Consider the following 14,011-nt stretch of genomic DNA (forward strand, 5'->3'; position numbering starts at 1 on the left):
TACATAATTCTTGCTCGAATTGGAAGCCAGTGGAGTGATTTAAGAATTTCAGCACTGGATTGATAGTAAGTAGCTCCAGTGACAATTCTAGCAGCATAATTCTGCTAACGTTGTAATTTATCAAGTTGATAGGCTGGAATATCCGCGAATAAATCCATTGCAAAAGTCTAAATGTGAATTAATCAAACCGTGAACAAGAATTTCTGCAGATTTCTGAGTGAGATGTTTTCTGATTGCTTTCAAATTTCTTAACTGCATGTGTGCAATCTGACACTTCTTTTGAATATGGATGCCAAAACTTAAAGTGCTGGTCATCTGTACTCCAAGGTCTCTCACATTGTCAACACAGTTGACTTCGACCCCACCAACATTGACACTGGAAATGTTCAATTTCTTCAGCTGATGTCTTGTACCATAAATTATGATTTCTGTTTTGCTATTGTTAATTTTTAACTTAAATCTTAAGTCATTCATGACACAATATCATTAAGACATCAATGAGTTTTTGGCGAACGATTTCTTCGCTGTGATGGTCACCAGCTCTAATTTTAAAAGCCACTTTATGATCGTCTGCATATCCATACAATGCCGCCGGATATTTCTGGACTATTTTGTTAAGGGCAGCTATATAGAGAGTAGATATCACCGGTCCAGCACAAGAACCCTGGGGAACCCCGAACCTCAGTGGTTCAGCATCCGATGAGGACTGTTCAATGACAACTTTCATATATCTGTTGGTTAAATAAGTTTCGATCCACTTTAATGGAATACCCGGTATGGCAAAGTCTTTCTGTAGGATTTCAAGTAATATTGGTATATCAATAGTATCGAAGACGGCGCTTAAATCAATCATTACAACTATTGTCACATGGCGGCTATCAGCTGTTTCTTGCAGATCACTGTACATTTTCATCATAGCAGACTCAACACTGAGAAATTTACGTTATGCACTTTGGAAAGATGGTAACAAATTGTTGGACTCAATGTGGCTTGAAATTTGGTTCATTGCAGCTTTTTCAAGAATTTTCGACAAGAATGACAGGTTTGACACAGGCCGATAGTTTTTCAATTCTAAGGGAAGGCCGTTCTTTTTCAAAAGGGGCTTGATAACAGCGCTCTTCCACGTCTCTGGAATGACACAAGAAGACAATGACCGATTCACGATTTCTGTCACAACAGGTGCAACAAATTAAGATTTTCTTTCAGCTTTGGTGTTGGCATAACGTCCAACTCACATGTTGTTGACTTTGATTCACTCACAAGTTTGATTATGTCTTTTTCATTTAGTGAAATAAATTTCTTCATGACATTTTTACTTGATGGTACATCAGATGCCATGATACTATTAATCACCGAAGATGATGTTTCTGTGTTTATGTTATCAAGATCATCACGAAGTCTAAGGATTTTGTCACTAAAGTAACGCAAGAAATCGTTTGCAAGTGCTGTCTCACTGGTGTGAGGTGGAAGTGGGTTATCCTTCGAACGCCCAAGCAAGTCTGAAGTCACGCTATATAACTTCTTCACATTCCCTTCAGCCTCCCCAATTCTACTCTGATAGAACCCATCCTTTGCTGATGCTATTGCCGCAGTATAGGAGTTTCTTACATTATTGTACACTATTTTTGTGAGATCTGACCTGTCCTTTAAGTATATTTTCTCTATTGATCTTTTGTACTGTTTTAATTGCTTAAGATATCCAGAGTACCATGGAAGTTTGGGTCTAACAGTAATTGATCTTTCTTACAATGGAACATGTTTAAAAATTATATCAGATGCAGTCTTTGTGAAATCAGACACAAGTTCATTCAAGGTAGATGATTTCTCTGCCAAACTGTTTAACTCTTCTCCGACACACATTTCCAGTTACGTGATATGATGTTTTTGTAACCAAAGGGGGGCAGAATTGTTGAATATTACAACTGACAAAACAGTGATCAGAGATGTAATAGTCAGACTGAAGATTGGTTACACTAGCAAGTGTGTCTTCCTTTTTTGTGATGATCAGGTCAATAATATGCCCACTAGAATGAGTTGGAGTATTCACTTGCTGAACAAGTCCATATGATTTCAAACATTGTTGGAATTGCTTGGTGTAGCAGTCTGATTGCATGTCCATATGAATATTGAAGTCCCCAAAAATTACCATGGACCTAGATTGAGATGAAACTTGTTCTAAATATTCAGTGAATTCAGTCATGAATGTAGTTTGAGTGACCGGGTGTTTTGCAGAATATGGCGGTCTATAAATGCCAACGATTCTAAGTATGAATGTTTGGATACATATTTGCCATTCAGCACATTCAAATGATTGATACGATTTGCTGGGTAGGCTTGACACTTTCAGGTTATCTCTGTATAGAAGGCCTATTCCTCCACCACTACGATCAGACCTGTGTACATCATCAAAGCAGAACTCTTCCTGAGCCAGTTCACCCCTAACAACATCATCACCATCGGTCTGTAGCCAAGTTTCCGTTATTAAACAAAAGTCAATTTTCTCTTCAAGGATATGCTGGAGAAGATCTGCTGATTTATTCCGTATAGATCTTTTATTAACTGTGGCAAGTTTCATTTTTCTCTGTCTATGGACATTTTGTATGTATGTGTGATCAAGTTTAATTTGAACTAAGTTTACCAAATGAACACCACCATTATGTTTAATCCTTGGCTGGCCAGCTCGTTTACCTCTATTTTTCAAAATACCATAATTTTTCAACAAAGATAACGTTTCTTCATTCGGTAAAACATAGCTTCTAGGCACAGATCTACAATCCAATAATTGCTCTCTATTGTACTGTCTCACTGTCATTGTATATGGATTAGCCATGACTTCAGGTGATTTGGTGTTCACCAACACAATTGATATAATTACACAGTATATCCAATATTTCCAATATTTGTTATTTTCAAACTTTTTCAATTCAAAATAACTCATAAATCCAAATATAAATCACAAAATCAATTTCTGTAACATGTTGGTTACAAGTTTATAGATGTCCCTGCCAAAAAATCTAGACCCAAAAGCAGCTTGTTCAAGCATAATAGATCCAAGTTTGAAGAGCATAAAAATTGCAGCCTGCACATGGCGCACTATATAGATGATAACAACTCAGTAAAGCAGAAAGAATAATAATCTATAGAATATAATAATTTACCTTTACATTCTACGTTTAATTAGTAACAATAAAGAGATAATACATTGCATAATACATGGATAATAGAAGTTGATTTAAATAGTTAGGCATTTTGGTATATACTGTTTCAAGCTTCAAATAGGATTTATTGACTTTTTTATGCTAATATGCAAATCTGACATGCTTTACAATCTGGTCTTGCTAGATCACTGCTCAAGTTGCATCTATTCATTTGGAACATACTAGCAGAACTAATGCAAACCAAGGTATCTGTATTATAGTCAATCAAGTCATAATAAGTAATAAAGAATCAAGACTGTTTCAGAAAAGCCAAATAGGGCTACTATGTCCTCTATTTCAATTAGTATCATGCACGTCAATCATGCTTCTCAAGTAACATCGCAACCACTATATATCAATAAATAACACTCAATAATCAAGCAAGCGACAAGACAATAAATCTTACACTACATACCTATAACACAGCATGGGAATCAACCAATCACTATACATGTATTATGAATTAGAGGTTGTTTCTTTTTTTGGAAAAAACAACAATAAAAATGCATGTCTTCCCAAGATAAATAGAACATTTTTGTCTTTGCTTCAACATGTTACATACAGCAAACTTAATTTTCTCCTAGCTGATTTTAACAAGGCATATTTATGCTTCTTTGCGCATTTAAACAATCCAGCTTTCCTGGCACTTTTGACAGTCTTAGATGATTATCTAAGACAGACATTAACGCCTCATTCTCTTCGTTGCTCCAAGTGTATTTATCTGAAGTATATAAAAACAAACCTCTGGTACATTTGATAACCTTTATCAATTAGTTTTGTACTTGTTTGATTTTAAAGTTCTTTAAAATGTGAATGTCTACGGCAAAAACTGAAATTTAATATCCTGTCCCACAGAAAGTCGAACATTAAAAGTATCAATTTTTATTTGATTAAACAAACAAACAACAAAGAATTTAATTGGTGGAGATGCTACTGACATATCTTTGCCAGAAGAACTACGCAATATCAAAAAAATAATATTCATGCTCTAATATAAATAGTACCATTGAAAGTAATGTTTATCATCTTAAGATTTAAGTTATTGCATGAACCAATGGTAGAGTTGGACACACACTGTTTCCATCATATACTACATGTATATAATGAAGAAAATAAACAAAGCCCCACAATTCTAGTAAAAATGGTCGAAGCCTAACTTCTCTGCTTTATGACCATCTATATAAAGGCTGTTTACCTGTAGGAAATTGAAGCAATAATCAACCAAATAAAATATAGTGTGGATGAAGTTGAACAAAATAAAATTTCCACTATGACCACTATAATATGAAGTAAAAAAATGAACAAAGTCAATGTGGCTGCTTTATATTAAGCTAAATCAAGTTTGAAGGAAATAAAATAGAAAAATGTTAAACAAATTGGACACAAAGGATTTTGGGTAGGATGTATGGACAAATGTGCTTCCAGACAAGAGCAGTATTACATGTGACCCCAAATTGTGGGGTCATAAAAACAACTAAGAACTGATTTCCGGAGACCTTATCAAAACCCAGTATGATACACTACAAGCGTATATGCTTACATCAGAAACTATTTGAGATCTTATAACCTGCTGTTGTGTTGTTGTTTCTTCTTGGGTGATCCTCCTTCCGGACTTTTAACTATACATTCTCAGTAAAATCTTAAATGCATAATGTTCGGTATATAATAATATTGAACAATAAATATATTAATAGTAAATTTTATAGATATTTTGAATTTAAAACTTTGATGATTCTATTGATTTTTTTTTCAAAGCATACAGCAATAATGTGTTTTAGTGAGCGAAACTCGACGAGGATTATATATACACGGTCAGACCTGTATAATATCGGGCAATTACCAAGTTCACAAAAGGGACTAAATCCTATTATTATCAACACTTTGAAAGGACTTAAGTTAATGCAATACAGAGGGAGAAGAGGTGGGCAATATGGGATAAGACGAGCCTGGGATACCATGTTGACAATTTACAGTTACTTTCCCATTAAAAAAACAAAAGTTAATCAGAGAAGACGTCTAGAAAAATCACTCAGTATGTGTAATGTGAAAAACTTAATCCGGGTAAATCTTGAACACAGTACAATAGTAAAAGGCCAAACAAACATAAAAATATGTTTAATGAACACACGTTCAGTGAAAAACAAAACCCTATCCATATGTGACTTTATTCTCTCCAATGAGTTTGATATATGTGCCATAACTGAAGCATGGCTAGGTAGTTCCGTTGATAAGGTGTGTATAAGTGAACTTGGTTTTTGTTGCTGGGTCATATGGGGGTTGCGTTCATTGAACGCCGCCTTTCCTTGTTGATCTTGTTTATCATATTGTACCTCCTGGCTACAAAATAAAACATGTCCCGCGTGTTGGTAGGCGAGGTGGGGGTGAAGCTATTACCCATAAAGCTTCTATACAAGTCACCACTGAGTCGACAAGTCAAAGCAAGGAATTCACACAGTTTGAGTTCATTGAATGTAATGAAGTTATCGGGCGGTACTCTATGAGGCTAGCGGTCATATACAGACCATCTCCTTCCAAACAGAACGGCATGAATACAAACACTTTCCTTGATCATGAGTGACCCTTTTCTTAACTAAGTAAGCTGCAATTGAAAATTCTGCAATCATAGTAGGCGATCTGAACCTTCATCTAGACATACCAGACAACAACGATACGAGAAAGTTTATAAGTAACCTTGATGCATGTGGTATGCATCAGCATGTACAAGAACCAACCAATGTGATATCAAGGAAACAGACAACATTGTATCAAACATAAAGGTCGTAGATCCTGGACTCTCTGATTCTAGTGGAAATATCGTACGTGACCATTTTGCTGTTACATTTGCCGTTAAAGCCTTCAAACCTGCACCGGTACGGAAATTGGTTTATTACAGAAAACTACGCGCAATTAACATTGATTCTTTTCGAGATGACATACGGAAAACGGAGTTCTTCAACAAAGAGTGTATTCCTTCTGACAATGATGGTTTTATGATGGAGTTTTCAGACAGTCTAACCTCTTTTTAAGAAATACATGCTCGGATTATTAACAATACTATTACATTGAGACCTGCTTGTCCGTGGTATTGAGAGCAACTCCACGAAGCCAAGCATGAAAAACGCAAACTGGAACGGAAATGGCGTGAAACAAAACTCACAATAGACCATCAGATCTACAGAACACAGTGTTCTAGTGTGAACAAGATGTTAAAACAAGCTCGTGTAGAATACTATACAAGTAAAATAGAGTCTTGTGACAATGATGATAAAAGTCTATCTAAGATTACCAAAGGTCTACTTGGAGATACAAATGAAGTGATTCTACCATCTGATCCATCTTCAGAGCGCCTTGCCAAGAAATTCAGTGACTTTTTTATTGGAAAGATTGAAACAATAAGGAATAACATACGTTCTCAAACACAATCGGTACCTGATAATGCAGATATGGAATCTGAATATATGGGTGTCAAATATACTGAGTTTGCTCCAACCACAGAACAAGAAGTGAAAGCATTGATTAAAAAGTCAGCAACCAAATCCTGTTAGATCCCATTTCAACATAGCTGTTAAAAGAATGCCTAGATGAACTAACACCAGTGATAACCAGTTTCATAAACGTATCCTTGGATGCCGCTTATGTACCAAAAATGTTCAAACACTCACGAATAAGACCACTTCTAAAAAAACAAAATCTAGTTCCTAACGAACTGAAAAACTAAAGGCCTGTGTCTAACTTGTCATTCCTGTCTAAAATCTTGGAAAAGGTCGTTGACGTACGAATTGAGAGCCATCTGAAAAACAAACAATCTACACGAGGTAAACAAATCTGCTTATCGCAAGTTCCATTCGCGCGAGACTGCATTGTTAAAAGTTCAAAATGACATCCTACAGTCTTTGGATAATAACAATGTGACTATTCTCGTGATGCATGATTTGTCTGCTGGTTTTGATACAATTGATCACGGAATGCTTCTTCGCCGCCTTGAACGACACTTTGGAATTACAGACAAGCCACTCGCGTGGATGACGTCATACCTTACCGACCGATACCAGACTGTATGCATAAAAAACAAACTCTCACAGTCAGTCCACATGGACTACATTGTACCTCAAGGGTCTGTCCTTGGACCTAAGAGCTATGTGATGTATACAAAACCTGTTGGACAAATCTGCCGTAAACATGAACTAAACAACCATTTCTTTGCAGATGACTCACAAATCTATCTATCTTTAACACCAGTTACTAGTATTTCAATTCAAGAGAATATAAACCGCCTTGAAAGATGTCTTGATGATATTGTAAGTTGGATGAATGTAAACATGCTGAAGCTAAACGGCGACAAAACAGAGTTGATCATCTTCTCATCTGAACATAACGCACAACCTGTTTCAGATGTTACAGTGACTGTCGACGGTTCGAAAATCAGCCAATCATCTAGTGTGCGCAATCTTGGTGCATTTCTTGACTCGAACATGAAGATGGAACAACATGTAAATAATGTCTGTAGGAACTGGTATGCACAATTAAGACAAATTGGTCACATCAGACCCTATCGTACTGTTAAAGCAACCAAATCTCTAGTAAATTCACTTGTTACCTCCAGGTTAGACTACTGTAATGCACAGTAATATGGAGTCTCTAAGCAGTCAATGACCAAGTTACAACATGTTCAAAATACAGCAGCTAGAATCGTGACCAAAAACTCAAATATGACCACATAAAAACTATCCTACGTGAACTTCACTGGCTTCTGGTAGAGTATCGGGTCGAATATAAAATGTTGACATATACATATAAATCCCTCAACGATCAGTCACCAGCCTATATAAAAGACATGATAGACGTATACACTTCAGCCAGGAATCTGAGGTCCCAGAATAACTCAGTGACAATAGTTGTGCCTAAATCTCGAACTGTACGATATGGTGACAGGTGCTTCAAGACATCCGCAGCAAAATTATGGAATGCTTTACCACCCTGCATAAGAGACTGTAATACCTTGACAAGTTTTTAAAGAGCTCTCAAAACACATTATTTCATAGAGTTCTATGGACGTTAGTTTCATAAAACAACATACATCATAAAACAACATACATGCACTTTGGCTACAATACCAGTGTAAATTGTGTCTTCGATTTTGTGTCTTAGGGTTTTACTTTATAATTGATTTTTTTTTTTTTTTTTTTTTTTTTTTTTTTACTTTTGTTTGTTTCTTTTAAACAATCTTATTTCGTTCAAATCGTTTATAGGATTTAATTTTTTTGTTAAATTGAGCCTTGATTTTAAACTGAATGTGTCTGTATTTCTTACCATCCTTTACTAGTTTTAGATTACCATTATTGTTTAATAGGGATACTTAATTAATATTGTACCTTATGTCATAGTATATGATTATATTTTATCAGATTTATGTAAAGCACTCTTGAACATTTATTATTTATGAAAAGAGTGCTATAGAAATGTGGTATATAATAATAATAATAATAATAATAACAAGAGGGCCATGATGGCCCTGAGGTCGCTCACCTGTATATAGGCCCCTGGAGCAGGGCCAGTTTAAACCCCAGGGCTTTTATTTTAACAAACTTGAAAGACACCCATTAGAAGATGTTTCATGATGTTAAGTTTTTACGACACACATATAATGAAAAACAATGTCCTCCCCCACCCGGCAGGGCCAATTTTAACCCAAGGGCTTTTATTTGAACAAACTTGGTAGACACCCATAAGAAGATGTTTTATCCTAAACATCTAAGCTCTAGCTCATTGGGTTTTTTAAAAGAGTATTTTTTAAGTTTTTACTATACACATATAGTTAAAAAACAATGACACCCCTGGGGCGGGGCCAATTTTGACCCCAGGGCTATTATTTGAACAATCTTTGTAGACACTCACTAGAACATGTTTCATGCTTAATATCTAAACTCTAGCTATTTGGGTTTATTCAAAAAAGATTTCTAAAGTTTTTGCTATACACAAATAAGGAAAATCAATGACCCCCGGGGCGAAGCCAATTTTGACCCCAGGGCTTTTATTTGAACAAACTTGGTAGACACCCATTAGAACATATTTCATGCTAAAAATCTTAGCTCTAGGTCTTTGAGTTCTTTTTTAAAGATTTTTTAAGTTTTTACTATATGCATATAGGGAAAATCAATGATCCCCTGGGGCAGGGCCAATTTTGACCCCGGGATTTTTATTTGAACAAACTTGGAAGAAATTTATTAGAAGATGTTTCATGCCAAATATCTATAGCTCTTTGGGTTCTTTAAAAGAAGATTTTTTAAGTTTTTACAATATGCATATTGGGAAAATCAATGACCCCCTGGGGCGGGGCCAATTTTGACCCCAGGGTTTTTATTTGAACAAACTTGGTAGACATTCACTAGAAGATGTTTCATGCCAAATATCTAAAGCTTTAGCTCTTAGGGTTTTTTAAAAGAAGATATTTAAAGTTTTTTTCATGGAATTAAATTCTTTGAACAATTTTTAAAGGTGACCACCAAAGGAACATTTCTGTGAAGTTTGGATGAAATTGGCTTAGTGGTTTATGAGGAGATGTAATTTTAAGCAAAAGTTTACGGACGGACAGGCGACGGACGGACGGACGGACGACGGACGGACGGACGCCGGACGAAAAGCTATCACAAAAGCTCACCCTGTCACTTTGTGACAGGTGAGCTAATAAAAATTGTTGAGATATTTGCTCAGAGTAATATGAAAAGAATTCCATCGACAAAATGACGCAATTTTATACTTTATATATGTATACATGTCTATCTACAAATCTTCACAGTTATTTGAAAAAAATCGTGACATAGTTAATACAGGATTAAATCTTTTTCTTCCTTGATTAATATAATCAATGTTAAGATATAATTTAGCATATTGTTCACTTTCAGGAGCTATGTGTCATGAAAAATGATGAACATTTAAAACAAACTAGCCATAATTTGTTGCATGCATGCAAATTTGATTTCAAACTAGAATGGAGTCTAAGGGACATAGATGCCCCCACAAACAAGAGCACTAACATTTATTTTTGTTTAGTCAAAGACTATAACTTTAGCATCACAGTTCTGATATAAAAAGTAAATCCAAAGTGCTTAACTTCACTTACCAACGAACTTTTCTTTCAAATCTGGTGACTGCAATTCACATAGTTAAGGAGCAACAAATACTACCAGAACATCTCTTTTGTGTGTATTATACTAAAATCAATCTTCATAACTCAGGCATTACGGGGGCTGTTCAATATATAAAGAGACAGTGTTCATATCTTTTATTTGATACATCCAACGATTATATTCAATACAAAATAACAAAGTTCATTCATTTCTGAATACAATCTGATCATATTAAAGAAATCCATATAACAGTTTAAAAATACAGAATTTATAAGACAGTCAGGTTTGCACTATCGCCCCCGCACAAAAATATGTCGCGACGTCAGCAACGTCGTTCGCGAAGTTATATGCGTTATGTTATACTTAAATTACATGTACTGTATTGTATTAAAAAAGGTTTATCACAGAAAAATGTAAAATGCATAGGGTTAACGTGACCGTTCTTTTAGGTTTTTATTTGAGAATTTTCACAATGATAAAATGCGTAATAATATTGTTATAATCACCAAAGATAAAAGAAAATTGTTCCGGAGACATAACTGATTACTTTATAATTGGATATTTCGCATTGCTTAATCCCACCCGTCGGTCATAAATATAGATCTTTACATAACCACAAAGTGATATTACCAAGCTATCTAAATTGCCGATCCAATGAAGTGTACATTGTAGTGGTATAGTAATCAAATATCAAGAAAACTCATTACCACCGGGCGGGGTCAATTTTAACCCCTTTTCCATATTTTGAACAATTTTGGTAGTGGTCTTCAAGTCAGTTGTGTGTGTAAAATATTCTACCTGTAGGCCTTTTAGTTCTAGAGAAGATATTATGTTTAAAACATTCTAATAATTACTTTTGAACGCCATTTTTTTAAATAAACAAATTCCTTTAACAACTTTTGAATTTCTGTTCTAAAGGTATCATCCTTGTAAGTTTTTTAAAAACTGGACGTACCTAATTTTTAGAGTTCATGGTTTTTATACTTTTATATACCAGATACGTTTTTATACCAGATTTTTATCCTTCACAACATCAGGTGTCAAGTGCTGTGTAGCAGTTGTAAAAAGTTGCCCCATACTTCACTTTAGTATTGTTATATTTTTCTGGTCCTTCGGGATCATTGATGCCAGCACTATTAAGTGTTGAGAATTGAGTAACACTCAAGCCGGTGCTAGGGGGGCGTGAGGGATGTTGCACTTATTCATTATCCCTCATGTATAGACTCAATCAAACCGAGTCTGCAATTCTTATGTTATTTTGTTGTGATAAATGCTTCCGAGGGATCACTTTTTTTCCAGATTTTTATACTTCACAACAGCAGGTGTCAAGTGCTGTGTGGCAGCTGTAAAAGTTGCCCCGTACTTCACTTCAGTGTTTATATTTTTTCTGGTCCTTCCGGATCATTGATGCCAGCACTATTAAGTGTTGAGAATTGAGTACCGCTCAAGCCGGTGCTAAGGGGGTGAGGGATGTTGCACTTATCCATTATCCCTCATGTACAGACTCAATTGAACCGAGTCTGCAATTCTTATGTAATTTTGTTGTGATTAATTCTTCCGAGGGATCACTTTTTTCCAGATTTTGTCTTTCTTTAGGACATTGAGTACTTTTGTTATTGTCATTGGGTTTACTTTAATATGTTTTTACATTATCATTTTGGTGTTTTACTAATTTAACCTTTTGTAACCATAACAACTGTTAGAATTTCACTTGGCGGGATTAATTTTATATACACTTCCTCATTTATAGGAACATGGTTTGAATGAGGTAAGAGTGAGGTTTGGTGCACCATTGACCGGTTTTAACTCCCCAGTAAGACTTGTGCTGCTTACCGTTCCAAGGTGGCGCCCCTCTGTGTTCCTCATATGTATGTCTATGTTGTTTCATGCTGTTTTGGTGACACTCTTGCTTGTGTCCCTTGTTGTTTTCTCGTCTACGGTAAGTATCTTCCCGTTTGCCCCTAATTTTATTTCTTTAATTTACCACCGCCCCCCCCCCCTGTCTTTCTCTACACTGCGAAAACGATATGGATATACGAAAGTGTACGGAATTCCGTATATCATTAATATCCGGGTAAGAATACGGGAAACTTGAAATACGGAGATGTACGGGACCGTATATTATGTCAGTCCGTATATGACTTATATATGGTGATCCGTACACTCGTAAAATATGAAACTTTGATATACGAAGTCCGTATTTTAATAGTGTACGGAATTTTATAACATGTCAGTATATTACTGAAATACGAAATAGCGAATGATGATTTACTTCTGAATCGCCTATTTCTCATGCGAGGAAAGAAATAGTCTGATCTAATATTTGTCAGACATTTGACAAAATAACATGAAACAGGAAAGCTTTAACACGATGTGATATTTTCTGGAGGTATTAACACGTAAATTGCATACTAATAATATCGTCAGTGCACGAAACGTGTAAGACAAAGAACGACAACGTGTATTGAAATATCTTCTTTTGTATACATCGCAACGCGGTATTCTAGCTCAATACCGCTTGGATACAGCCGCAGATAAATAGCGAATACTTAACAATTGCGATTGACGATCCGATAGTATTTTGTGAAGTTGAAATCATGAAAGGTAAAATTGTAAAATCACGAAGATGAAATCGGAATTGTCCACACAGTATTCAAATTTTACGTTTATAGATATCCTATAAATAATATTTGCATGTGTCAAAAAGAACAACAATGATATCTCATTCATTCATTCATTCATTCATTCATTTATTTATTCATTCATTCATACATTCATCCATGCATTCATTCACATTCATTCATTCATTCATTTATTCATTGATGGATTGATTGATTGATTCATTCATTCATTCTTTTATTCATTCATTCATTTATCAATCAATCATTTATTCATCAATCAATTATTCTTATATTTATTTATTTATTTATCATTTATTTATCTATTTATTTCAGGAAACATAAAGGTTTGCATTTTTGTACACATTTTTGGAATAGAAATTTTATAAGTTCGAATTCCTCAATTTTGATTCTTTTCGCGCGGTCTCATTTCTAACATAATATTGTGAAACAGACACGTGCTGTATTGCGATAATCGAAGCCAATACTGATTCAGCCGGATATTGATCATAAACGCAGCAGGGTATAACGAGTGTCGGTTTTCTCCGATTACGTAAGTTAGCACAATTGGTGTTGAATGTCTTAACAGTAATTTTCATTTTTAATTTCTAATATAATTCATGTAAGAAATAAGGGAATAAAATTGGGATCTCATAACCGAGTCTCTATGCGATTTTGTTCCAGATATTATAAAGACTCTATCCTGACATATTAAAACGAGACAGACATAGCTGTTGTATTCTTTCCAATGTTTTGGCAGAGTCGTGTTGTCCTTTTATCTGATTTAAACAAGACACAATTAAGTTTTATCTTAAAGTAAATTCTGAAGTATCCTTCCGCCAGGTCCATCATCTCTAAACATTTGATGAGTGTTGATATAATGTATATATGTTGAAGTCATACACTGTTGGTTATTTTGTATGCTTGTGTCCTCATTTTGTTTAAAGCCTATTTGAATGAAATAAATTATCTACTGCATAATAGAAACTGGGACATAATATGAATAAAGTCCAAAACATAACAGTTATTCCATTAGAACAGATAATGAATAAATGTTTTTTTTTATATA

This window comes from Ruditapes philippinarum, unplaced genomic scaffold (genome assembly GCF_026571515.1).
Source record: "Ruditapes philippinarum isolate M1 unplaced genomic scaffold, ASM2657151v2 ctg794_1_1_1_1, whole genome shotgun sequence".
Lineage (NCBI taxonomy): Eukaryota > Metazoa > Mollusca > Bivalvia > Venerida > Veneridae > Ruditapes > Ruditapes philippinarum.